Raw genomic sequence first — 14,097 nt, 5'->3', positions numbered from 1 at the left:
TATTCAAATTATTTGTTGCTTTCCTCTTTTTTTCGTTTCAACAAAGTACAAGTGACCCACCACACAGAGGAAAGATAATTTAAAAATATACTATCACATTAAAAAGAAAATTCAAAATAGGAGCAGAGCATGATAAGGCTGAAGGTAGTTTGGTACCAAACATGAAAGGTGCTGTGGCCACGTTCACAACTTTCTATTTTATCCTAAAACAAATGGAAAGCCAGTACTGGTTTCATTTGTTTGTTTCCCAAAGATGAGACTGAGATCATCATATCTGCATTTTAAAATTATATCTCTGGCTATTGTGATATAAATGGATGAGAGAAAAGAACAGTGTAGATACAGTGAGATTAATCAGTAAGCCATCAGAATGTCAGAAGTGGCACTGGGGAAAACCAGATATGTAAGAATTACTTCACAAGTAAGGTGCACAGGATTCCAGCAACACATTATATATGATAGAAATGAGAGACAGAAACCAAAAACCATGTCCAAGTTTCTGGCCTACCCAACTGGTCGCATGGAAGAAGATTTTGTTTTGGAAGGAAGAAAAGATCCTGGGTTTAGGTTTGTATCTGTCGAATTTTAACTGCTTTTTTTTTAAGTTTATTTATTTTGGGGGCAGTGTGCATGCAGGGGGGAAGGGCAAAGAGGGAGAAATAGAATCCCAAGCAGGCTCTGCACTGTGAGTGCAGACCCAGGTACAGGGCTTGAACTCACAAACCATGAGATCATGACGTGAGCTGAAATCAAGAGTCCGACACTTCACCAACTGAGCCCCCCAGATGCCCCTTAATTATTTTTGAGACATCTCAATGGACTTGTCCAGTAAGCACTGGAATACATGAGTCCAGAAAGCCGGTGCAGGATATGATCTGAAGCTCTAAATTTGTCATGTTCAACATAAAAGTTTTTCCATATTTATTCAGGAACTCTAAAACTTGGTAAAAAAAAAAAAAAAAAAAAAAAAAAAAAGGCAGCTAAAGGCAAGAATGAGATCCTAGGGAGAGAATGTAACGTGATGAGAAAGGAGGGCCTAGAACTGCCTCTGAAGTACATCAATATACAAAGATCAGGTATTGACAAGTTTTAGTTTCTAGGACACAGCTTTGCTTAAAAGGACTGTGTTCATTCCAAATCCTTCTCAGTCAGTACTGAATCCCCGCTGATTTCATAAAATGTGAATTCTGGAGGATTTGAGAAAGGTCTAAATTTTCTCCGGCAGAATTCAGCAGCCCAAGAACACAGCAGAGCAAGTAAATATTTCGGCACGTAAGGGTAAGACTCGGCCATGAGAACTGAGAGACCATGCGGTGAACAGGCTGGGAAAGGAAGACAAGGTGGCCCGCGGCTGTCTGGATGCACAGAGAAGCTCTGGGCTACCTGACAAGGCTGAAGAAAAGAAATGAGAGGCATGAGTTGGTGACAAATGTAAAAGGATCAGAAGGTTGGCCCAAGACCTGGGATCCTGAATAGTATTTTAAAAGAACGTTTTCGGTAAGAAGTAAATTCAGAGTGTCAACAACACTCAGTCTTCTAAATTCAGTCTTCACTCATTTCTAATGATTCAATGAAGGCGAAACTGGTATAGCATTCTGGGGGTTTCGAAGACTTGATTGTTGGAATGCCTTTAGACCACAACTTTCAACTGCTTGTTATTTTATTTGGGGTTCAAAAGAAACTTTACAAAAGCACACAAGACAAAGGCTCATAGGCATCGGAATCATATCCGGTAGAGGGCACGACTGATACCTAGTTGTGAGAACTGAAAACTTTTGCCTGCATTCTAGGCCAGTAAGAGAAGCAACCAGCGACCGCTGCCTGCACTGGGGCCCCGCGTAGGGAAATGGATGGAAAATTCAAATCTCGTGGCTTTATTTTTAAAGTAATACATTATATAATTCATTGCCTAACACAGGATATATTCACTCCGTATTGATAAAGAAATGCTTCAGTGAAAAGTTGTATAAGGAACGGATACTTACGTGCTCTCGAGCTTCCGCCCCCACAGAGTACACCTCGCACCCATTACAGGGGTCCAAACTCTAATTTTAGTTCTAAAAGCTGGCCATATCAATGCTGGAGAGAATACGGAGCAAGAATGCTCATACGCTACTGGTGGGGGACACAGAAAGGTGCGACCCCTTTGGAAATCAGTGTGGCCAATTCTTATAAAAAGTAAACAGGTACCTAACATATGACCTAGCAGCCCCCCCCTCCAATATTTACCTAAGAGAACTGAAAACCTGTATCCATGAAAGGACTACACCCAAATGTCCGAAGCAGCTTTATTCGCAGGGCCAAAAGCCAGAAATAACTCAAATATGCATGAGCAGGGGAATGGACAAACAATGGAATAATAGGACTCGGTGACAGACAGGAAGAAAAGTACCGACTCCTGCCGCGGGATGAACCTCCCACACGCTGTGCTGAGCAAAAGCAGCGGGACGGAGAGAACACGTAATGTGTGTTTCCACATCTACGAAGCCCAGCCTGCGGTGACCAAAAGCTGACTGGCGGTTTCCTGGGGCTGGAGCTGGGGAGGATACTGATGGTAAGAGAGTCCAAGGGAAACTTCTGGTGGGACGAACGCTCTACAAGTTGACTGGCTGGTGGTTACACAGGAGTTTATAAAAGGCACTGATGTGCACGCTTACAGGGCATGCGTTTTCTTTCATGTAAATTATGACTCACTAAAGTGAGCTGAGGAGGATGAGGAAGAGAATTGCACAAAACACACATAATTACTATTGTTTCTGGAAGGACTTGGGTGGAAAAGACTTCTTAATTAAATTTGTTTTTAAGAGCAACCTCCTTCTTACCAACTCCGGGCCAATGCTCAATGTGTTCATATACATTTAACCATATTTAATGATACGCCAGTGTCCCTGTCATATGGAAGCATCATGAAACTGCAAATTAAAAAATGAAATTCTGTGATCTGTGATCTACCAAGTTGCCTTCACTGGTCATCAAGATGTTAAAAATGACCATATTTAAATTGTAATATGAGACTTGAGGGAGTTTAATGAGAAAATTCATTTCCAGATAATTTTCCGTTAAATGTCATGGGATAACATTTGGCATTTCAAGCTATTTTTATGTCAGTTTTTGACACAATTTTCACAATAGTCAAAGATGAAAGCCGAGCTTCACAAACTATTTCTGTTTATAAATGGAAGGATACATACCTCCTTCCCTTATGAGATGATATCGTCCTCTGGGGACAACCCTCAATGGACAATCCTACCGACTCCCTCAGAACAGGGAGTCTGCCCAAATTATTTATGCTGTATACCTGAAGCACACACAGGTGGTCAGTGACAATGTGACAAATTAACAAATGACTGAGTCTTTCCCCATAAGCCACTCAGGAGCCTATCATTTGTCCTGTAAGAACTCATTTGTATTTCTACTATAAAACACATAATAAACATCTGGAAAATGTGTTATCTGCCTCACTGTGTGCACTGTAGTGTAGGCCATTCGACTAACAATTATTCTGTCCCTACAGTGTGCCATGCTGAATCAGGCAGTGGGTTCCCATATATAATAGGGTGACCAAAAAATAAATAAATAAGTCAAGCATCCCGAAGGCCAGAATATGGGAACTGGATTCAAAACACAAGCAGGCCAAAATTTGGGAAAACGTCCCAATGTTAAGTGATCAAGGCAGAGTTCAAGGTCTGGACCTAGACAAGGAGTATGAATGCAATATATTACAGGTAAGTACCTGAGACCGGTCAGAAAATAGCTGGCGGGCAATCAGAAAACTAAATATCCAAAAAACTTAAGAATCCCATAAAGAAAAGGCAAACTCATAAATTCAGGAAGACATTTTACAATAGACAGAACAGCCCAGAACTTCCCTGAGGGTTCTCCCTCCCAAGTGGCTACGTGTGTGTGATTGCCCAGAGGACAGGGATGTCCCAGAGCACAGAAACCCAAGGCCGGGCCCCGGCCTTCTAGAATCTTAACATTTAAGACTGCTATTGTTTCTGTGTCTCATCACTGTCTACCCAAATGGGTGGAAACCGGCAACACGCATAACCCAGAAGATTGCCTAAGATGATTCATATTTCACTTGAGACTACTAATGTAATTGCTTTCTCCCTAAGAAGGATTCTTTGACCTGTATTTTTTATCTAACACTCATTTTAAGAAAAACAATAGCTTGCGTTGCTAGTACATTTTTTGAGCGGTCAGACCAAAGGGAAGTGAAGATAACCTGCACACAACGGAGCACCGTCCGCATTTCCGCCTGGGAGGTGATGTTTACGCCCACTCCAAGAGTGGCACATCAACGACCTGGAAGGCAACGCACGCTGACACCGCTGTGAACCGGTCATTCCACCGACACATCCCGCAGTGACAGGCTTCCAATGTGGCAATGAGATACGGTCTGTTTGCAGATGCAGAATGCCATCACAAATAGCGAATCATACGTATTTTTAAAACCCAGGGGATTAGTCTGTGTGAGCTCAGTGAGCCAGACCTCATAAACACCCTTGATGGGCTTAATACACATATTGGTGTCCTGGAACACTTTTCCAAACTCTGATGCAGAGACATAAAGCAACCTGGGAGAGAACTGCTGCTCCACCTGGAATCCAATAACACTTTAGAACTGAGGAAACGGCACCTTATATTCTAATACGGTGGCTAAAAGCAAGATGACCGTGATTTGGTTTAACAAGGCATGACTCATACGAAATAAAACAGAAAACTCGGCAATTATCCTACTCTCTACGAGGAGTCACTATTTTCTACACTCTGTAACTCTAATAAGTGGGCTTGCTGGATACTATTTCCAAAAATCTGGCACTATCAGTTCAAGACAGTAAACATGATGATAAAGAAAACAATGTAATGAGCTCAAAGAGATAGAGACTTGAAAGTATATTTACGACCGCATTGTCTTACATAAATTTTGGAGCGAGATAGGACAGCTGTGGTAAGTAGGCTGCGACTGACTGCCCTAACAGTAAATGCAAAAACACAAGGTCAATGCCAACAATGTTAAGGGCAAATACAAATTAAAAATAGGGGCACCTGGGTGGCTCCGTCAGTTAAGTGTCCAACTTCGGCTCAGGTCATGATCTCGCAGTTCACGAGTTCGAGCCCTGCCTAGGGCTCTGTGCTGACAGCTCAGAGCCTGGAGCCTGCTTCAGATCCTGTGTCTCCCTCTCTCTCTGCCCCTCCCCCTGCTTGTGCTCGCTCTCTCTCGCTCTCTCCCTCTCTCTCGAAAATAAACGTTAAAAAAAACTTTTAAAAATAAATTAAAAATAAGAGGCTTAATTCTTCCTGTCAAATACAAGAGATTCCCCTCCTCTCCTTTTTCTCATCATTTACTCTAGAAAATGTGTAATTCTAAACACTCTCTCCTCTTCGAAATGTCTATACCCCCTTTTGAAGACTGAGCCTTCTGTCAGCTTCATGGCTTGAGGAAAGCCTTTTCTCAAGGACCCGTGAACCACCTCTTGGAAATGTAAACTTCATGGGAGCCAGCACCCCCATCTCCCAGTTTTCTAGAAGGGTAGGCACCTAAGTCAGAGGGCCAGGTTTCAAAAACTGCCTCCGACCCTAAAAATAGAAGAAGTCTGTTTTTCCTCTGGATAAAGCCAAGTAGCTCACACAGATGGTCACCTCAATTCCCAGATGAATCTAGGATGAACTGTTTGTGACACATGGTGCTATCAGGTCCTCTTACTTGAGGAATAGTTATGGTTTATTGTTTCAGAGTATGTATGTTATGAGTTACATCTGCTTGGCCATATAACAGGCTGTGATTGTCCTCTGCCTTTATACTCTCTTAGCGAATGGCCTGTGATACGCGTCACGTTCTGGTTCAATGCTTCTTCAATAATAAAAGTGTCTTCTTTTTCTACCACCTTTGTCAAGAGAATCTCTAGGCTGGAAGAACACTTTAGTGTTTAATTCTATTTCCCTAACACTTTCCACTGTTACGAAGAGTATGCTTCGTCCCACCAGAATACTGCCATGGGACACTAAAAGAAAATGTGTGTGATCATTTTAACTTTAAAGAAAGGGCGTTCTGTTTTCTTATATAGCTTCTGATGCTAAGCTCTACCAAGATTCCTAACCCACAGGAAAAATCAGATCAGAAATATTTACTGTTTTCAGCTCGCACATTTTGGTGTAATTTTTTATGCACCCAATAAATAACGAATACGGGAACTGATTTTTTTACTTTAATTTAAATGTAATGTAGCCGTGTGTGGCTGATCGCTATACTATTGAAAACCAGAGGTTTAAAAATTTTGTTTGCCTGCCATTTCATGGCTCTATCCGTGAATTTGGAGTCTCAAGCAAGGCAAGAAAAGTCCAATTTTACGTCCCCATGGGTCCATCACATGTGCCTTAGGAGTCCAATCACCTCCATACCTCTAGCCAAAGAGCCGCTTGATTTCACCCACAAAATTTCATTAAACGGTAAAGAAAATCATACCAATAGAAACTCAGATCTACAGAAAGTACTAAAGATTGACCAAAATGGTAAACTGTGCGTAATTATAAAAGACATTTTTGCTCATTTTTAAAAGATAATTGACGGCTTAAAGCAAAAACAACAGCAATCTATTTCAGGGTTTATAAGAAACAGAAATAAAATCTGTCACTAGAATAGCAAAAAGGAGGAGAGCATAAAATGGAAGCACACTCTTTGAAAGTTCGCACATTAACAATTAAGTGGTGTATTTCCTGAAGATGGTCGGTGAAGGGTTAAATATGCAAAGTGTAGTAGATCTAAAACAACCACTAATAAATCAATATTGCAGGTAAATATAATACCAAAGGGGCCCCTGGGTGGTTCAGAAAAGTTGAGCACCGACTCTTAGTTTCGGCTCAGCTCATGATCTCAAGGTTGGTGGGTTTGAGCCCCGTGTCAGGCTGTGTGCTAACAGTGTGGAGCCTGCTTGGGATTCTCTCTCTCTCTGCCCCTCCCCTGCCCGTGCACGTGCTCTCTCACTCCCTCACTCTCAAAATAAATAATCTCTTAAAAACTAAAATGAAAACTAGCTTATCAGGGCACCTGGGTGGCTCAGTTGGTCAAGCGTCCGGCTTCAGCCCAGGTCACAGTTCATGAGGTCAAGTTCTGTGTTGACAGCTCAGAGCCTGGAGCCTGCTTCTGATTCTGTGTCTCCCTCTCTCTCTGCCCCTGCCCCACACATGCTCTGTCTCTCTGTCACTCTGTCTCTGTCTCTGTGTGTGTCTCTCTCTCAAAAATAAAAATAAACATTAAAAAAAATTCTTGAAAAAACTAGCTTATCAAACACTTTAAACATTTTTTTTTTCAACGTTTATTTATTTTTGGGACAGAGAGAGACAGATCATGAACGGGGGAGGGGCAGAGAGAGAGGGAGACACAGAATCGGAAACAGGCTCCAGGCTCCGAGCCATCAGCCCAGAGCCCGACGCGGGGCTCGAACTCACGGACAGCGAGATCGTGACCTGGCTGAAGTCGGACGCCCAACCGACTGCGCCACCCAGGCGCCCCTCAAACACTTTAAAAAATGTAATACTAAAAATTCTCAATCAGAAAGATGTCAAGAAAAAAAGAAAAAGGAAACAACAAATGAAACAAGCAGAAAACATGGCAATATGGTAGATTTAAACCCAAACGCAAGCGTAGTTACATCAAACATAATGATCTAAACGTTCTATTTCAAGGACAGAAACTGTCAGATCGCCAGAAAAAGCAACACCCAATGGAACACAGTCCAGCTCCAAGTTTGATATTTGACTGCTGAGGGCATTCAAGTCCCATGGCTCTCTCCCCGGGACCCACATCTGGGCTCGCTGGTAAGAAAGCCCTAGAGCTCCCTCCCTCGGCACCTGCAGGAAGTGCAGGGCACCAAGCAAGCCCTGACAACCAGGTTAAGGAGCTCTTACCCACGGCCAACTCCTAACCACAGTAAAGCCGTCCTGGCACCGAAACCCGGAACCTCAGTATTTGAGTAATAAATCTCGTCATACTTTCTTCGTGCATGCCTGGCATCACCAGTCTCAATGTCCAACTAATTTTTTTGGAGGGGGGTCCATTCTACCTCCAGCATCCCATTATATGATAGTTTTAAAAAATAAAAATAAAACCTTTAAATACAAGGACACATCTAGGTTAAATGAAGGGATAGAAAAAATACACCATGCCAACGCCAGTCATAGGAAAGTTTGAGTGGCTACATTATTATTATTAGACAGAGTAAACCTCAGGACAAGGATGGGGCGGTCCTGACATCTGATGGAACCAGGGGTGCCCGGGTGGCTCAAGTCGGTTAAGCCTGGACTCAGGTCATGATCTCACCATTTCACGGGTTTGAACCCCACGCTGGGCTCTGCACGGACACTGCAGAGCCTGCCTGGGATCCTCTCCCTCCCTCTTTCTCTGTCCCTCCCCACTCACTCTGTCTCTCTCAAAATAAGTAAAAATAAACTTAAAAATAAATTAATTAATTAATTAAATAAAAGAACAGAGGGGGCGCCTGGGTGGCTCAGGTCATGATCTCCTGGTTCATAAGTTCCAGCCCTGCATCCGACTCTGCGATGACAGCTCAGAGCCTGCAGCCTGCTTCCGATTCTGTCTCACTCTCTCTCTCCCTCCCCCACTCACGCTGTCTCTCTGTCTCTCAAAAATGAATAAACGTTTAAAAAAAATTACAAGAAAAATAAAACAGAAGAACCAGAAACTGACCCACACACATATATGTCACAAAGTTTCCAAGGTAAGTAATTATTGGGGTAAGAAGAGTCTTTTCAACAAATGATGCTGTAACAACCGAAAATTCACATGAAAACCAATGCGCCCTAACCCTTACGTAACAAAAACGTATTCAAGATAAATCATACACCTCAATGTAAAAGCTATTAGCATAAAAGTTCTAGGGAAAAAAAATTAAAACACAGAAGATGGTCTTAGCAAATTTGAGATAGGCAAAGATTTCTTTTTTTTTTTTTTTACCTAATTCTTGTTCAACATTTGTATTTATTTTTTTCTTTTTTTTCTTCAATTTACGAAATTTATTGTCAAATTGGTTTACATACAACACCCAGTGCTCATCCCAAAAGGTGCCCTCTTCAATATGCATCACCCACCCTCCCCTCCCTCCCACCCCCCATCAACCCTCAGTTTGTTCTCAGTTTTTAAGAGTCTCTTATGCTTTGGCTCTCTCCCACTCTAACCTCTTTTTTTGGCAAAGATTTCTTAAATAAGACCAAAATGAAAAAGAAAATCCAGAAGCCATAGAAGAAAAAAAGCGACGAATTGGACATCATCAAAATGTAACCCATCCCACTGCGGGGGCGCCGCCTCTCTGGCGCCCGGCAGGGACCCCGGGCATGGGGCGCGGGGTCCCCCAGGCACTGGCGTCCTGCCACAGCGGGCCGGGAAGCCGGGAGGCCGGGCGGGGGTCTCCGGGGCCCGGATCCCGGGTGTCCTTAGCGTCCTGCGTCACCTTCCCCACCACCCGGCGCGTGAAGAGGCAGCCGCAGCTACACCGAGGGCCTGCAGTGGCCTACCTGAGCTTTGGGGACTGCTTGCAGCGACGGTCTCGCCCCAGCCCTCCATCCGGCGGGCTAGGACCCCCTGTCCCTTAGCAACCACAGAGCACGCGCCGCCTGCTGTGTGGCTGAGGCCCAAGTGGTCCGGCGCCTCCCGGAGGCGTTCACGGTGAAGTTCACCCACGACCAGAGGTGCCCCAACCCCGACTCCAGAGGATGCTTCCACGGGGGTCACGGAGATCGTGCGCAAACAAGGGCTGAAGGGGACGAGCCAGGGCCTCACCACGCCACCCGCTTCTCGGTCAAGGCCCACCCCCGCGCAGCTCGTGTGGAAAGGTCAATTTAAGGAGGCCCGGAACCCGGGGTCACCCGGCTCTCCCAGCTCTCGCGTGAACACGTCCCTGCGTCATCGAGACCCGGATGCGGGACGTGGGGACGCGCAGCTTCAACCGCGTGCGAGCGTGCCTGCAGACTGTGAGCTGTGAGCGGCTCAAGGCGCTCTGCCAGGGCTCTGACCCCCGCCTGGACAGGGCCAGCCTGGACGTGGCCATCCTGTTGGTCGTCTGTGATGAGGTGGAAGCAGCTTAGGTAAGTGTGCAAGACGGACTGAGCCCTAGAGGGGCTGCGCGGCGTGCTAACCCCCAGGCGCCTCCATACCAGCCCCTGCCGCCCTCTTACCATGATTGCTGTGCAGTCATGCCCAGAGGCCCCCTTACCCTGTCCTTTGCACTCCGTGGCCTAGGTCAGCCCTCTGTGGCCATCGAGTCCACATGTCCTGTTGTGCCATGTGTCTCTTGTGGTCTGGTATGACACCGCCATTTTATCCACGTGTTCGGCCACGGCTGGGTGTCCCTCTGGCCTGTGAATCTTTGCCCGCTTGTCCGTGTGCTTACTCTTGAGCTGTGTGCCTCTGTGTCACGTTCCGTGTCACATGACCCTGTGCCCCGCTTCCTGGGGTGCCTGTGTGGCTTGGGTCCATAGCCCTGGAGCCCCAGCCCAGCCCCAGCCAGTGCCTTCCGCTCTGGCAGCAGGGGCATCTGCGCCGTCCTCCCACAGCCGCCTCTGGGGCCCCAGCCTGGCCTCACCACATTCCAGGGGCTTAGCGCCATGCCCTGCCACCCTCATCCTGCCACGGGCCCTAACTGACCCTCAGGCCCTCCCTCTTCTGGCACAGGGTGGTACCCACCACTCTCCCCAAGGCAGAATAAACTGGATCCTGGGCAGACGGTGGGGGGTGGGCGGAATGAAAGAAGAGAGTTAGAAAAGCAGTCCATATATTTGACGTGGAATTTGTATTCAGAATATATTAAGAGCAATTAGAAATCGACAACGGCAAGACAATGTAATAGAAATAGGCGAACGTTTTGGACAGACACTTTACCAAAGAAGAGAACCACAGTGAGAGAACACCTGCACACCCATTAGAATGTGTGCGATGGAGAAGACCGGCCACACCAACCACGGGTGAGAATGCAGAGCGACTGGGCTGCTCATACGCTCCTGGTGGGAGTGGAACATGGAGAACATTTTGGCAATTTCTTAGAAATTTAAACGTATCATATGACGCAGCAATTTCACTCTTAGATGTCTAAATGAAAACATACGTCTGCATAAAGACTCACGCGCACAAATGTGCATAGTAGTGTTATGCGTGGTGGCCAAACGCCGGAAGCAACACAAAAGCCCATCAGTGAGTAAGTGGGCAAACAAGATGTGGTTTCTTCAGACAACAGCATAGTGTTTGTCAGTAAAGAGTAACAAACTACCGACACCTCAGCAACGTTGATGAATCTCAAAAACACAGTGCTGAGCAAAAAGAAGGGGGCACAAAAGAATCCACTCGAATGAATCCACTCGAATGAAACCCTAGAAATGACAAATCTACCCTGATGTGGTTGAAGGCAGATCAGCAGTGGCTGGGCTGGTGGTTGACCGGGAAGCAAAAGAAGAGAAACTTGCAGGGATAATGGAAATATTCTGCATCTTGGTTGTGGTGTTTTCATGGATACGTACATTTACAAAGAGTCACCTTCTACATTTCAAGTAGGTGAGTTATTTTATGTACATTGCATCTCTGTCAAGCCAATTAACTGTTAATTTTTTTAAGTCTCTTCTGAACCTTCCTATGGAAAAATCCCAAATAACATAAGTAGATACTCTCCCCTCCAGAAGATAGAGCTTAATCCCTCCACCGCCAGTAGGATGAATGGAACTTAGTGACTTGCTTTCAAAGAGTATAGAGTACGAAAGGGGAAAAATAGCAGCTTTATAGTGTAGAAACCTGACAGGCTCTACCTGAAGGAGGAGATCAAGGTTAACATCCCCAGTGATATCACGTACATGTCAGGTTCTTCCTCATATGATGTAATGAGAAGGCACTTCACCTCTGTGCTATTCTTTCAGAAATCCCAGAACCCCAGTCTAACCATGAGGAAACAAGTCAGGCAAGCCCCAAATACAAAATACCAAACCAGTACCCCTCAAAACTGCCAAGGTCATGAAAAACAAAAGGTTGAGAAATTGTCACAGATCAGAGGAGACTGTGGAGATATGACAACGAAACGTGTTGTTATTTCCTGTACTAGATTCTAGAACACCTAATGGACGTTAATGAAAAAATTAATGGTAACATCCAGGTAAAGCCTGGAGTTTAGCCAATAGTAATTATGTTAATTTTCTATTACTTCATAATCAAGTACCAAAAATATTCCCACACAGCTCTATGGATCAGAAGTCCTGGCACAATGGGACCAAATCCCATTTAGGGACTACAAAGGGACTACCCCCAGGGACTTACAAAGCTGAAATCAGAGTATCAGCCAGGCTGTGCTCCTTTCTAGAGGCTCTGAGGAAGAATATACTTCAGCTGGGTCGTTGGTCAAATTTATCTGTTGCACTTACAAGACTGAGTTTCCCACTTACTTACCATCTGTGAGTTAGGGGTCACCGTAAACATCTAAAGACTCTCAGGGTCTCGCCACATAGCATCCTCCATGTTCAAAGTTAGCAAGAGAATTTTGCTTCTATCAAATTCCTCGGGCTTTGCCTCTGACATCCCTGTCTCTGAGCTCTAGACCAAGATCCTACAGGTTCATGGGATTAGACCAGGCCCACCCTGGTAATTTCCCTTCCCTAAAGTGAACTGATTTGGATTCTCAGTTGCTTCTGCAAATTCCCTTCACAGCAACACCTACATTAGTATTGGATTGACTAGGACACCAGGTGGAATCATAGAATGCTGCCTGCCACAGTGACTGATGTACCAACATTGATTTCTTCGATTTGACAAACATGCCCTAGTGATGTGAGATGATAACATTAGGGCAAGGAGTTTATGGAAACTCACCATACCATCTTTGCAACTTTTTAAATCTAAAACTATTCCAAATAAAAGGTTTGTGTAGAAAACAGTGTCTTCAAAAATCCGAAGTAAATGGAATGTGCCATCTTGTGCCTCCTGGGACACAAACTGATAGAATCACTGTATTCGATGACTATGAACAGTAGCAGCATAGAGGATTGAGGAGCAATGAGGAACAATAACAAGGAAGCAGGAGGAGGAGGGAGAGAAGAGGAAAAGAAAGAGAAAGAGAAACACGAGGAGGAGGAAGCAGCAGCTTACATTTATTGACCATGTAAGTGCCAGGCATTTTCTTAAGTACTGTGTAGAAATAGTCTTATTTAACCTCTGCGATGACCAGACAGGGCATTATCTTATTGAGTTATCTCCCGATGTTACAGATGAGGAAACTGCAATAGAAATGGTTACATGGCTTCCTGGAAGTCGCACAGTCAGTCAGTGCTGGAGGCAGGAATCAAATTCGGGTAATTGGACTCCTGAGTCTTCATTCAGAAGCATCTTCCCATTAGATTCCCCATAGTCCACGCATCCACAACATCAACCCACTCCTTCAGCCATTCTGCTCTTCCCTGAAAAGCAGGTCGCTTCCAAAGAATGTAACATACGCAGTAGTTTACATTTGACCCAAATACTAGTGCGAACACAGTCCACCACCATGAAAGCCCAAATGACAGTGTCCTGAAATGCCTTGCATAAGAGAATATTTGAAACCCCAGTCATCTCACGTGTCTTTTTCCCTGTGCATAGAGCTCCGAGCTCATTCTGATGAGCTTGTGTTTATTTGTAAACACATTCTTTCTTTTTTAATGTTTATTTATTTTTGAAAGAGAGAGTGAGACAGAGAGACAGAGCATGAGCAGGGGAGGGACAGAGAGAGGGAGACACAGAATCCAAAGCAGGCTCCAGGCTTGAGCTGTCAGCACAGAAGCCCAACGCAAGGCTTGAACCCAGAACTGAGAGATCTTGACCTGAGCTGAAGTTGGCACTTAGCCAACTGAGCCACCCAGGCGCCCTGTAAACACGTTCCTATGCATAGAGTTTGATCTACTGCGATTATATTTCCAATGAGATCTTAGCCAACCTATCTATTTTCAAGCAGATGTGAATTATCCAATTCATTCTGAGAACAAGAAGCAAAAGATTGACTTGCAAAACAATTAAGTGGAATCTTTTTTAAGATTAAACTCTGAGAGTTTTCTTGAGAAATTCCTCTTCTCTTA

This window comes from Puma concolor, chromosome D3 (genome assembly GCF_028749965.1).
Source record: "Puma concolor isolate L17-30 chromosome D3, mPumCon1.1.hap2, whole genome shotgun sequence".
NCBI lineage: Eukaryota > Metazoa > Chordata > Mammalia > Carnivora > Felidae > Puma > Puma concolor.
The sequence above is the reverse complement of the archived record's forward strand: the minus strand, read 5'-3'. Positions refer to the sequence as shown.